General features: G+C 44.4%; 1 long non-coding RNA gene across 1 annotated transcript in view; it reads left to right on the top strand.

Moving 5' to 3' along the window:
* The first annotated feature begins 258 nt into the window (after positions 1 to 258).
* Positions 259 to 13,052, top strand: part of LOC137532242 (uncharacterized) — a 39,069-nt gene continuing 26,275 nt past the window's right edge. Inside the window, exons 1-2 of the long non-coding RNA XR_011023893.1 lie at positions 259 to 961; positions 4,167 to 4,278. This is a non-coding gene — a long non-coding RNA (uncharacterized lncRNA). The remainder of the gene's footprint in view (positions 962 to 4,166; positions 4,279 to 13,052) is intronic.

Below are 13,052 nucleotides of genomic sequence, written 5' to 3'. Positions count from 1 at the left end.
TCTGGATACCTATAGTGTAGGTGTGGGGGAGGGTCATTTGGCTGTCGATAATAGCTGGAAGGGTCAGCGGGCTACTTAAACTGGAGGGAGAGGGAAGCGTCATCGGAATACCTTAATTGGAGGAGGGGAGGGGACATCTGGTTACCTATACTGAAGGGGGCGGCTGCTGACAGTGGCGTTGGGCAGTAAAGAATGCAAATTTGGCCCTGCCTGTGAAACTGAGGGGGTTAATGAAGTAATGGCAGCAGCATGGCAGATGAGGGTTTAATACAATTAGGGAAGAAACTGAAGAGTTAATGGCATCACAGTGGCACTTGGGAGAGACAGTGGTCATTGTGGCAGTTGCACGGCGGGTGGAGACACAGCGGCAGTGGAAGGGTTACAGGCAGAATAAGCAGCAGTTGAAGGGTTAGCGTCCCCTGTCACCACTTGTACTGTGTTTGCTCTATCAGGCGTGAGAAGTTATAAACCTGTAATTGAGATTTTCCAGCGGTCACACTTCCCTGCGTTCACCCAACACGACTTTATTTGACAAGGCACAGCAGCAAGCTGTGACGGGCGGTAGCCCATGACAACCAATCGAAAGTCGTCTTTCATCCATGTGACAGCTTCACACCACAGAAGGCTGCCTCAGGATTGGCCGCCACCCTTCTCGTTTGGCAGTGAGGGAAATGAAATAGGCCGCGCTGTCCACGGCTGAGTCATCACCGCTGTCTCTGCCGTGCCACGGCGCTAATCCTTCACAGAAGAGGAAGCGAAGAAAATGTACGCTCTGTTTAGGAAGAAATTTACATACAATATTTAATACCTTTGAAAAACATGTTGACACGACACTCGCAGTGCCAGAAGCGGCAGGAAAGGCAGCCAAGCCAAACGGCACTAATGTGTACAGAACGGGGCAGATCCAGGCGCATCAGAACATTCACTTGCTCAATGTAAACTTGCCTTCAGAGAACAGGAGGTATTTGCAATTAGTTCAAGCACTTTATTGTCACTTTACGTTATGTCTCACACTATGGGCTTGATTCACACCAGCGTGATGATGCTTATCACGCCCGCGCTGTGCTCGCGTTTACGTGCCCTATGACAAAGCGCATGAACGTTAAAGTGTGCAAACCTTTGTCATCGTGCACGTAAACCCTTACGGGTGAGAAGCAAAGCGCGGGCGTGATATGCATTATCACACTTTTGTGAATCCAGCCCCATGTGAGCAAGAGAGAGTTCCCAAGATGCATCACTTCGTAATCTGCAAATCACTGCTAAGGTAAAATTCGATTGGTCCATTTTCAAGCTACGTAAATTTGCATTCAAAATTTGCATCATCCCACATCAACTGAAAATGATTTGCATCTCACTGATCATCCCTAATTACCTCCTGTATTTTAATGGACAACTGAAATGAGAGGGATTTGGAGGCTGCCATATTTATTACCTTTTAAACAATACCAGTTGCCTGGCAGCCCTCCTGATCTATTTGGCTGCAGTAGTGTTTGAATAATACCAGAAAGCAAGCATGCAGCTAATCTTGTCAGATCTGACAATAATGTCATAAACATCTGATCTGCTGCATGCTTGTTCAGGGTCTATGGCTAAAAGTATTAGGGCTCGTTTCCACTATCGCGAATCTGCATGCGTCCAACGCATGCAGATCCGCACATGTAATACAAGTGGATGGGCCTGTTTCCACTGTAGCGTTGTTGAGGTGCGTTTTTTTCAGCGTGAAAAAAACGCACAAAAGAGCCAACGATTTCGCCTGCGTCGGGAATCCGTGCGAATCGCCGCTAATGTATTTAATAGTAAAAACGCATGCGTTTGTTACATGCGTTTTTACCCGCGATTTCGCGTGCGATTTCGCACCTTTTTCAATTTTATTTAGCCCTGGCAGTGTCATGGTTAATTTCGCATGGCACCCTGCCATGCGAAATCGCATGCGAAATCGCGGGTAAAAACGCATGTGGAAACGCATCCGCATGCGTTTTTACAAGCGTCGGAATGCGGCCGAAATCGCGTCGCAACAGTGGAAACAAGCCCTAAGAGGCAGAGGATCAGCAGGGCTGCCAGGCAACTGATATTGTTTAAATTGAAATAAATATGGCAGCCTCCATATCCCTCTCACTTCAGTTGTCCTGTAAAATACAGGAGGTAATTAGGGATGGTCAGTGAGATGCAAATCATTTTCAGTTGATGTGGGATGATGCAAATTTTGAATGCAAATTTATGTAGCTTGAAAATGGACCAATCAAATTTTACCTCAGCAGAATTTAATTGGTTTATTTTCATGCTGTATACATTTGCATACAAAATTTACATAATGCTGCATCAACTCGAAATTATTTGCATCTCATTGACCATCTCTAGCGGTAATGACTGAAGCAGCAGGAAGGGAAACATGGCTGAGGATACTACGGTGCACAGTGTTAGTGGTCTTATAGACCCCTTTCAAAAGGAACCATAATGACATACAGTAGAATGTACTGCATAACTCAGGATCAGGGCAGTTTCTAGGCTATAGAGCTCCCAGGGCAAGGGTCTATAAATTGCGCCCCCTCGTAGACTTGGGCTAACTATCGCAAAGCAGTAGACTGAGGTGCCACCAGTATTACCGTATTTTACGGACTATAACACTCTCCTGACCATCAGACGCACCTAGGTAGAGGACAAAAACCAGGGGGGAAAAAAATATATACTAATCCTGGTGCATCCATGGTGAAGGGGCATCTTGTGGATTATGCCTCCTTTGTTCCCCATGCCCCCTTGTACCTCGTGTCTCCCTGTGTCCTCCTCTGTCCTCCTTGAGTCCTCCTCTACACCCCTTTGTGTCTCCGTGTCCTCTGTTTGTCCCGTTTCCTCCTCTGCATGGGCTCAGTACAGGAAGTCCCCGACATCACAGCGGGTTGGAGATTCGTATTGGCAGGCGTTCACAAGTCAGGAACTCCCTGCATTTGGACTATAAGAGGCAGTGACTTTTTTTGCCCCACTTTAGGGGGAGAAAAAGTGAGTCTTATAGTCCAAAAAATACAGTAGGTAGCCTCCAATACAGCTAGCCAGAGATACCCCACCCACTCCACACCCCACCCTGTAAAGGTAGCTAGAGCAACCCCAATGTTAGGTAGTCGGATGTAGTCCTCCTGTATAGATAGCCATAATAGCCCCCAGTATTAGGTAGCCAGATGCAGCCACCAGTGTAAGATGCCCTCAGTATAGGTAGCCAGAAAGCCGCCCCCATTTAAGTGATCAGGGAGCCAGCCATGTAGGTAGCGAGGGAGCTCTCATATAGCCAGTGAGCCCTATGTTTAGCCAGAGAGCCTCTTGTTTGGCCAGGAAGCCCCCCCAATTAGCCAGAGTCCCTGTTTAGGTACAATATGGGGAAAGAGGCACCCTGGTGTATGTATAAAACCATTTAAAAACAGAATAAAATAGAAAAAGGTTGAGGTGTCTTACCTCGGTGACGAAAACCTTTGTGTGAACATCCTGTGCAAAATAAAAACTTTTTGTTCACACAAAGGTTTCCGTCACTGAGGTAAGACACCTCAACCTTTTTCTATTTTATTCTGTTTTTAAATGTTTTTATACATACACCAGGGTGCCTCTTTCCCCATATTGTGCATCTTAAAGGGGAACTTCAGCCTAAACAAAGATACTGTCATCAAGTTACATTAGTTATGTTAATTAGAATAGATAGGCAATATAATCTCTTACCCACCCTGTTTTAAAAGAACAGGCAAATGTTTGTGATTCATGGGGGCTGCCATCTTTGTCATGGGGGCAGTCATCTTTTTGGTTGAAAGGAGGTGACAAGGAGCAGGAGACACTGTTCCAACTATCCTGTGTCCTGATAACCCCTCCCAGATGCACACGCTAGGCTTCAAATGTCAAATTCAAAATGTAAAAAAAAATAATTTGCACCAAAACAGCAGAACGAGAACAACAACATCAGAAATCCCATCATGCTTTGCACAGCATCAGGGGAAAAAAGCCCAGGCAGTTTTCTTCTGTGCAGCTAAAAATGAGGCTTGTATAAGGGAAACAAAGTTCTGATGCTGTGAAACTGTTAAAGAAACACCAAGCCTTTTCAATGCTGCTGAGTCGATTTTTAGTCCGGAGGTTCACTTTAACATCCCCCAACAGAGTCCCCACCACGGTGTAAACCTGTCACTTTTATCTAGGACTGGAGAGCGACCGCATTCAGGTCCATCTAGACCACCCCGAGTGGAGTCGGGTTCATTGTCTCCAACTGCTTCCTGTGGTTGTTGGTTGCCCCGTTTGCAACCCGCCTTTGTGAGTAGAGCATCTATTTCCTCTTTCATTACAAATACTGTACCCAAACATATTGCATTACTTGGCTCCTGTTTTTTTGTTTCCTGTAATTTTTGTTTAGGATGTCAAGACACCACCACTACTCCCTGTTTAGGTAGCTAGAGAGCCCCCATTTAGCCAGAGAGGTCCTGTATAGCCATAGAGCATCCCCCCATTAGGTAGCCAGAGAGCCCCCATTTAACCAGAGCACCCCCTCTTTAGGTAGCCAGAGAGAGCCCCCCTTTTGCCAAAGTCCCCCATTTAGCCAGAGTTCCCTTTTAACTAGAATGTCTCCTGCCCATATATGGTAGCCAGAGAGCAGCGGGACGTTTGCAGAGTGGCAGCAGGAATGAAACTCACCTCTCCGAGATCCACACTCGCCGCCCACATCTCTTTTATAGAAAACAATAGGAACAGTTTAGATGTGACTAGAGGCGTAACTAGAGGAGAGCAGCACCTGCAGTTGCAGAGGGGCCCAGGGCTGTGGGGCCCCCAACTACTAACGCTCCCTTCCTCTGATACAGGGGACTATACTCCTGATCAGGTGTTTTTGTGACTACACATGTTATGGGTGTGAAGATCATAAAGGCCACATCTGTTTTATAACCCTTGTGAGATGCGCCCACAGGCCATGAAGGGCATCAAGTAGAGGCAAGGGAAGGGGTGGGATTCATGGGAACATTGGGAGGGGCCCCATCAAAGTATTGCTAGGGCGCCCCATGAATTGTAGTTATGCCACTGGCATACCTCCCAACTTATTGAGATAAGAAAAACGGACACTTTAAGACACACCCCTGCCACACCTTTAGCCACGCCCCCACCACACCCCTCGCCATGCATATCACAAAGAATTCAGAATCAAAACAAGTGGTTTTATCATTCAACCCTCACTGGCCTTTTTTATCGTCATTAGTTTCTCTTCATTTTGATATTTAATAATAACTATATCAATTTAAGTGATGTGAATAAAGTTTGGAGTCAGTTAAACACATTTTTCAGTAGAACAAAACATGCATTAGCACAAATCTGTACATCAGAGGGAGTTGGTTACCAAAGAGGGACTGTCCCTCTGAAAGCAGCACAGTTGGGAGCTATGCCAGTGACTCCCAAGACTTCCCCAGCTTCATCATTATCACCACTCTGTGTATATATAATTATGTGATGTTAAACAATAACTAAGGAATGATCATTACCTACTCCAGCCAGTTTCACTAATTACCTTTAGGTGTATTTATTTCATAACAATGGACAAGAAGCATGAGTTGTAGCTGTGTACACTACATGAAAGTGTACACAGCACCCCCTGCTGACAGGTAGAAAGAACTGCGAGCCATAAGGCTGCATAAAGTACACATACCTCCTCCAAACTTTTTAAAAATATGAAAGAAGGACACTTTAAAAAACAGGTCTGCTGCACATGTAACCACGCCCCCACCACACCCCTCATCATGCATACTACAAAGAATTTAGGAGCTAAAGATGTATTTTTATCATTCTAACCACACTGGTCCCTTCTTACACCATTAGTTTGACTTCATTTTAACATTAAAAATGAGAAATATATCAATTTAAAGGATGGAAATAAAGTTTAGAGTCAATTAAACACATTTTTCACTAGAAAAATACATTTGCACAGATCTGTACACCAGTCCAGAAAGACGAACAAATGGGGGAGAAAAAGGGACAGAGGGATTGGGTTGCCAAAGAGGGTCTTTCCCAAATGAACAGTTGGGAGCTATGTGTACACGTGCTAGACTGCCGGTGTTAGCAAACTAACGATCCCCAGCGACAATGTGAAAAATTAACAACTAATGGCAAATTGGCAACATAACACGTTTAAATTCAACCAGGGGCATTACTAGCCCCAAAGATCAGTGGCACATGCCCCGGATTTATTATGGGGTGCCCCTGATGTCTCCCAGGCAGAGTATCATGACCCATAGAGGCACCACAGCACCCAGCATGTCCCCACTGAGACATCACAGCTCCCAGGATGTCATCCTGGAGGCACCACGTCTCCCAGCACACCACCTTAGAACTGTGGAGCCTCTATGGGGCATGCTGGAAGTTGTGGTGCCTCAATGGTGGGCATGCTGGGAGTTGTGGTGCATCAATGGAGGGTATTCTGGTTGCTATGGTGCCTCTATGTGGGCATAGTGTGTGCTGTGATGCCATGCTGGGTACTGTGATGCCTCTATGGTGGCATGCAGGGAGCTGTGGTTCTTCTATGGGGCATGCTGGGAGGGGTTCCACTAGAATGTCAGGGAATGTTATGTGGGGACTGCCAGACAGCTTGGTAGCAGGCCAGTTCACCCAGCAAAAAGACAAAGCAGACAGCACAGAAGCCAGGTAACTCTGCCTAGTTATGTCATATTTTTGTATTAATGGAGAAGGGGGCTTCATCCAACATTTTGCTGGGCAGGCCTACTTAGACCACTGTTACCTTCATGTACCATAAATTAGGATTCACCCAGGACCACACCCACATTCTGATGCATGGCCACACCCATTTGTCATCTAGAGTACCCAAAAGTGCCCCAAAGCAACACCCCTGAATTCAGCGACAGCAAATTGGTGATCTACTGATCGTATCATTCGTGCTTGTGCAAAACTGAGAATCCGGAAGTACGTGGCTAGCTGCACATGGGAGTTTTGAACAGAGAAATCCTTTAACATCATCAAATACATGCTTTCGAATTGATTAACACTGATTAGTGTCTGCCAGAATGGACTTGTCTAAGTAGACAATAATCGTTGTCTACCGGTGTCTTTTTGCGTCTTTTTTTCCGGCAATTCTCTGACGAGATGTTGTTCCTTGTTTGTTTCAGACGACGATGGTCTGGTGCAGTGTTTCTCAAACTTGTCCTTGTGACTCCCCAATGATGCATACCTTGCAGGCAACCTCACCTCTGCACAGGTGGGGTAATTAGTATCTCAGCAATGGTGGCTATACATAGTACAATTTTTTTTCATCCAATCTTACCAATTCTATGTAGTATAAAGGAACTGCCTAAATTATCCTTTCAGTATATTCACTTAATTTACCATTATACTACATAGAAATGGTAAGATTGTATGAAAAAATTGTACCATGTATGGCCACCACTAGGTGGATTCCATGTAGCTGAGACAATAATTACTCCACCTGTTCATAGGTTAGGCTGCCTGCAAAACATGCACCGTTGGGGAGTCACGAGGACAGGTTTGAGAAACACTGGCCTAGTGTGTGTATGAAGCTCTACATGTGAACCAATGCAAGAGGAAGCAAGCAATCAGTGAAGGAGAGCAAATGTCCTCCCACCATAGCTATATCCTTCCGCCCCAAACCTCTCCCACAGCCACATACCCCCATACTACTACTCATTTTACACTGCTCTCAGCCTCATATCATTAATCCATAGTCTACAATAATATTTGTTGTCGTTGTTCACTCCCTGATGAAGCCCTTTTTCTTATGGAGCGAAACATCATGGGTCTTTTTTTGTGACACCTTGTACAGTATGAATGGCACTTTATATGTATCCAACAGGCAATAATATGGGTGCCGGGTATTGCTGTTACTTCGCAAATGATATCTCCCTCTACTGGCCAGACCATTTAGTACCTCCTAATCTGCTGCAGCCCATCCCATTACGTGGATGCCATTGATGTGCTTGAGTAGCTGGAATTGAGCAAACATACAGGCCAGGAGCCGTGAAAACACCAACGCAAAATGTTACTGGTAAGCTGCCACCACCTTTCAATTACAAAGGGAAAGGCCTCTTCTGACTATTCTAAGCCTGCAGAAAAAAAATGGTTAACACTTAACACAACCTATTCTTAGTTAAACAATACAATCCTCAAGTTAGCGGTTCTCCGGAGAGGCAAGTTCATCTGTGGTACTCAATAAAGGTAAATCGCCGTCAAAATGACTTTTCATCATTTATTAAAATATGCAATTAAATTATTAATATTACAGAAAATTTGTTATAAGTAACAAATAGGAAAATGATAGAAACAGTATTAAAGAGAATCTGTATTGTTAAAATCACACAAAAGTAAACATACCAGTGCATTAGGGGACATCTCCTATTCCCCTCTGTCACAATTTCGCCGCTCCCTGCCGCATTAAAAGTGGTTAAAAACCGTTTTAAAAAGTTTGTTTATAAACAAACAAAATGGCCACCAAAACAGGAAGTAGGTTGATGTACAGTATGTCCACACAATACATCCATACTCAAGCAGGCTGTATACAGCATTCCTTTTGAATCTCAAGAGATCATTTGTGTTTCTTTCCCCGTGCATCTCTCATGCACTGAAGTTTCAGGCTGCTCGTTTCTTCCTGCAAACAGCTCTGCCTGTGTCTGTAATTCTTCAGTATGTGAAAGCCCAGCCAGCTCAGAGGACGATTTATCCAGCTTGTAAAAGATAAGAGAGAAGCTGCTCTGATCTAAATAACACACAGGCAGTGTGCATAGAGGGGCCTGGAAGGGGGAGTTCATTCATAGCAGAACCACAACATTGAAGAACTTGGCAGCCTTCCAGACACAGGCCGGCAAGTCTGACAGGGGAAAGATACATTGATTTATTACAGAGATGGTGATAGTAGAACATGCTGCAGTAAGCCAGAACACATTAGAATAGCTTTTGGAACTTGTAGGATGATAAAAAAAACAGGATGCAATTTTTGTTACGGAGTCTCTTTAAAACAAAAAAGGGAAAATGAAGAAATGAAATGTATCCCAGGTGGTGACAGCTTTAGTTCTGTAAGTTGATCTCTGCGTAATGTTTGTTTACTGAGAGTTCTGAAGCCAGTAGAAAATATACCTTGTCCCCCAGACTGCTCTGGGAGGAAAATTCTGAAATTCAGCTAAGCATTATCTAAACATCACTGGGAGGGTGGGGTTACTTACCGATATACAGAAATCTATACTGAAGGTATAGAAAGTGTTTCTGATGCGGAAATCAGGAAAGTTACTGTCAGGCCGGTTTCACACTGCTAACCAGCGTTTTCAGTGCGGATCGCACCGCAACGCATAAAAAAAGCCTTCCCAAATACCTGCGCAGATGTGCGGTAATGGGATTCATGTATGTTAACTAGTTGAAGCTCCATGACGTTAAAATAAGTCTGCACTCTCTTCCCTACAAAATCCTAGATACCACTGTTTAGTTGTCTCTGAGCTGTTGAAAATGCTATACAGTTGTAACAGAATAAAAACAAAGCACTCTCCTTCTCCTAGGGCAGGGGTAGGGAACCTATGGCTCGGGAGCCAGATGTGGCTCTTTTGATGGCTACATCTGGCTCACATACAAATCAGTAGGGGTTGATTCACAAATCTGCTCTGCTCAAGCAGTACAGTTAAGGCCCGGTTCACATTAGCGGTTGTTTGCCAAACGGACCGGATGACCTGACCGGATCCGGACCGGATCCGGATCGGAACCGTACGGTTCTGATCCGGATCCGATCCTGGATCCGGTCAGGTTGCATCAGGTGGCAATCAGGATGCGATCCGGATCCGTTTGGCAAAATATACGTAAAAAAAAAAAAAAATGTTGGGGTCTGGGAGGTCAGCAGAAGGGGGACCTGTGGAATCAGGCCCTCTGCTGTTTAGCACTCACCTCCACCTCCGACATGCTGCCAACATCCTGCCAACACCTCCAGCTCCTGCTGCTCCACTCCAAAATGCTTGCCCATGTGTCCCCAGCCAATATCGCCGCAAAAATCCGCATAGGAAGTGGGGTAGAAGATCCGGATTTCTCAGCCAGTGTGTTGTGCGGCCTCCGGTTCCCATTTGTTTGTATTGGCCGGATGGTGCAGTCCGGCTCCGCCCCGGATACGGCTGCCGGAGGGGCCGGATAAAAAAATAGCGCATGTTGGAACGGAGTCCGGATCCGGCCCGGATCCGGTCCGGCTCCGGTTCTGCAGAACGGACCCATGTGAACGGACGCATAGGCTTTAATTGCTATGCCGTGCGTCCGTTCCGTCCGTTCTGCAGGCGGTGCGGCTCCGGCACGGCGATTCCGGAGGGCCACCGCAAGTGTGAACCTGGCCTTAGTGTGGCAGCGCAAGTAACATTTTCAAAGTAGTGAAGGCTACTGCTGTAACATGCACTACTACTAACTTACTCCTGCTCCCCCAAAACTAACAGCTGCTCCAACTGTCCCACTCTGGACCGTCAGGTCCAGTGACTTTGTAGAACAAGATCCCTGCACTTTGATTGGCTCAATAGGCTTGCCTGTCACTTCACAGGTAGCCTATTGGGCTAAAGTGCGGGGATCTCGTCCTACAAAGTAAATTAACCCCCAAGTCAGCTAGCTAATTGTACAAGCTGTTGATCTGTATTTCTCCTCTCTGGTTCTCTGGGAAATTGCTGGTGTTCCTGAAACCCAGGAGAAGCTGAAGAGGTGTCTGACACTTCCGCTGCCCAGAGGATCAACTGTATACTCATCACCGTGGCAACAGGGACAGCCCTCTGCTGCGCATGCGCACTTTCCCAGTTTGAAACAAATTGTATGGCTCTCACGGAAGTACATTTTAAAATGTGATGTTTATGGCTCGCTCAGCCAAAAAGGTTCCTGACCCCTGCCCTAGGGAATTCCATGGCAAGCCTAATGAATTAACAAGTGGAAAAATAAACATTTTAGGAGCAGACAAATGTAACAATTAGGTAGTGTATACAATGTGTTACTAATACATTATCAAAACAAAAGAACTGTTTAAATAAATAGGAGAGATAGACAAATAAAATGTGTGGGTTTAATGTACAATAGGACTGTTTACATAAAAGCTATAATGTATGAAAGTGGATAAATTGTGTATTTTTTCACTTTTTTCCCTATTTTCATTTTAAAATGCATAGAAAATAAGGTACACAAAAAGCAACAATATATCGATCATTTAGTGGTGATAGTTATTGATAAAGTTATTGCCAAAGTAATCAGAACTGAGATGAACTGTGAAAATGACCAGGGACGTGAAGTGGTAAATGAGAGCCTAAAATAGGCTCGCTAGCGCTCACTTCCTGTGGCGGAAATACGTATTGCAAGGTAGTGGCCCGAAAAACATGCTCCCGTGCATGGGTGCCGCAATGCGATCGCTTAACAGTTCCAAAAGCTCCATCGCCATAGACTTACATGACATTCGGTTGCCACACGTCACTGCGCATGCTGGTCCGTGTGCCAAATTGGAGACTTCCGGCGCACTGCACCGATCCAGGTATTATTATTATTGATTTATAAAGCGCCAACATATTCCGTGGCGCTGTACAAAGTAATAAACAAACATGGGGTACATAATAATACAGACACGAATATACAAGATTAGTGACAAAATACAAAGAATGATACAAAATACAAAATATAGAATTGGTAATGACAGTGATAAAATTTACATGATGAATAAAATGTATAATGATTTCCAAGACACAAAAGGGGGAGAGAGCCCTGCCCTTGTGAGCTTACAGTCTAAAGGGAATGGGGGGAAACAAGAGGAGGGGTAGTATACAACAAAAATATAGAGGCAGTGTGTTTTAGGATACCTAGTAGGAGTGCAATTTGGTCTTAGGACAAAGGGAAGTGGCCTAAGGTAGCGCATATGCTTGTCGGAACAAATGTGTTTTTAGAGAGTGTTTAAAGGTAACAAAGGTTGGCTAGTGACGGATGTGTTGTGGGAGGGCATTCCAGAGGAGGGGTGAAGCGCGTGCGAAATCTTGTAAACGTGAATGTGAGGAGGTTATTCTAGATGGGGGCCAACAGAAGATCATGTGCCGATCAGAGATTGCGATTGGGTTTGTATCTGGAAATTAGTGAAGATATGTACCGGGGAGAGAGATTGTGGAGAGCTTTGTAGGTTAGGGTTAGGAGTTGGATACTCTGGTTAATTGGCAGCCAGTGAAGAGCTTGGCAGAGAGGGTCAGCAGAGGAAGATCGAGAAGAAAGATGAATGAGACGAACAGCTGAGTTCAGTACTGACTGGAGCGGGGCCAGTCTGTTAGAATGTAGTCCACAAAGTAGTATGTTGCAGTAGTCCAGACAAGAAATTATAAGAGCATGTATCAACATTTTCGTTGTGTATGAAATGATCTATAGACTTACATTGGTTTAGCTTTACCCTGCGGCATAACAGGATAACGCAACGTGCCAGTGTGACGGGGCCTCAAAGTGGGTATCTTGAATACTTGACTGCATTCTTCTATGTGTCACTACGCTCTACTACTTTGACCCCATTTATTCCTGGCTGCAGAAACATTTATTGGAAGGTAATGAGTTTACATAACACAAATTGTGTGTATTTCTTATCCAGTGATTTTATCAAGCATTTGATTGCACAGTAATGTTGGGATTTTATGACTCCCTGAAAGCTACACATTGGACATGATTTATTAGTAAGCGGCAATAAATGTGATTCAATTAAGCATTTCTCATTTAACTAGAATCATGTAACTAAAGATGTGGATTTTTGCCAACACAGGAACTTCATCTACGATGACTTATAACCTGTTTTTATGGTATAATCATGTTGTAATTCATTGCCCTATATAACAATATAATGAATTATATTCAGATTTCACACTTTTCTCAGGAATTATCCGCACTCATTTTTCACCTCATCTATAAGGGCATTTACTCAGTTACTTTTATTGCCAGATATTTCTCCCAGGGGATAATATATCATCTTATCTACAAGAAAGAAAACAATTCAGCACCTGACAAAAAGTACTAAAATGTAGATAAATAAATAAATATTTTTAAACGTATCTGGAATACTCTGTTGTTGG

Source organism: Hyperolius riggenbachi, chromosome 9 (genome assembly GCF_040937935.1).
Source record: "Hyperolius riggenbachi isolate aHypRig1 chromosome 9, aHypRig1.pri, whole genome shotgun sequence".
NCBI lineage: Eukaryota > Metazoa > Chordata > Amphibia > Anura > Hyperoliidae > Hyperolius > Hyperolius riggenbachi.
The sequence above is the reverse complement of the archived record's forward strand: the minus strand, read 5'-3'. Positions and strand labels throughout refer to the sequence as shown.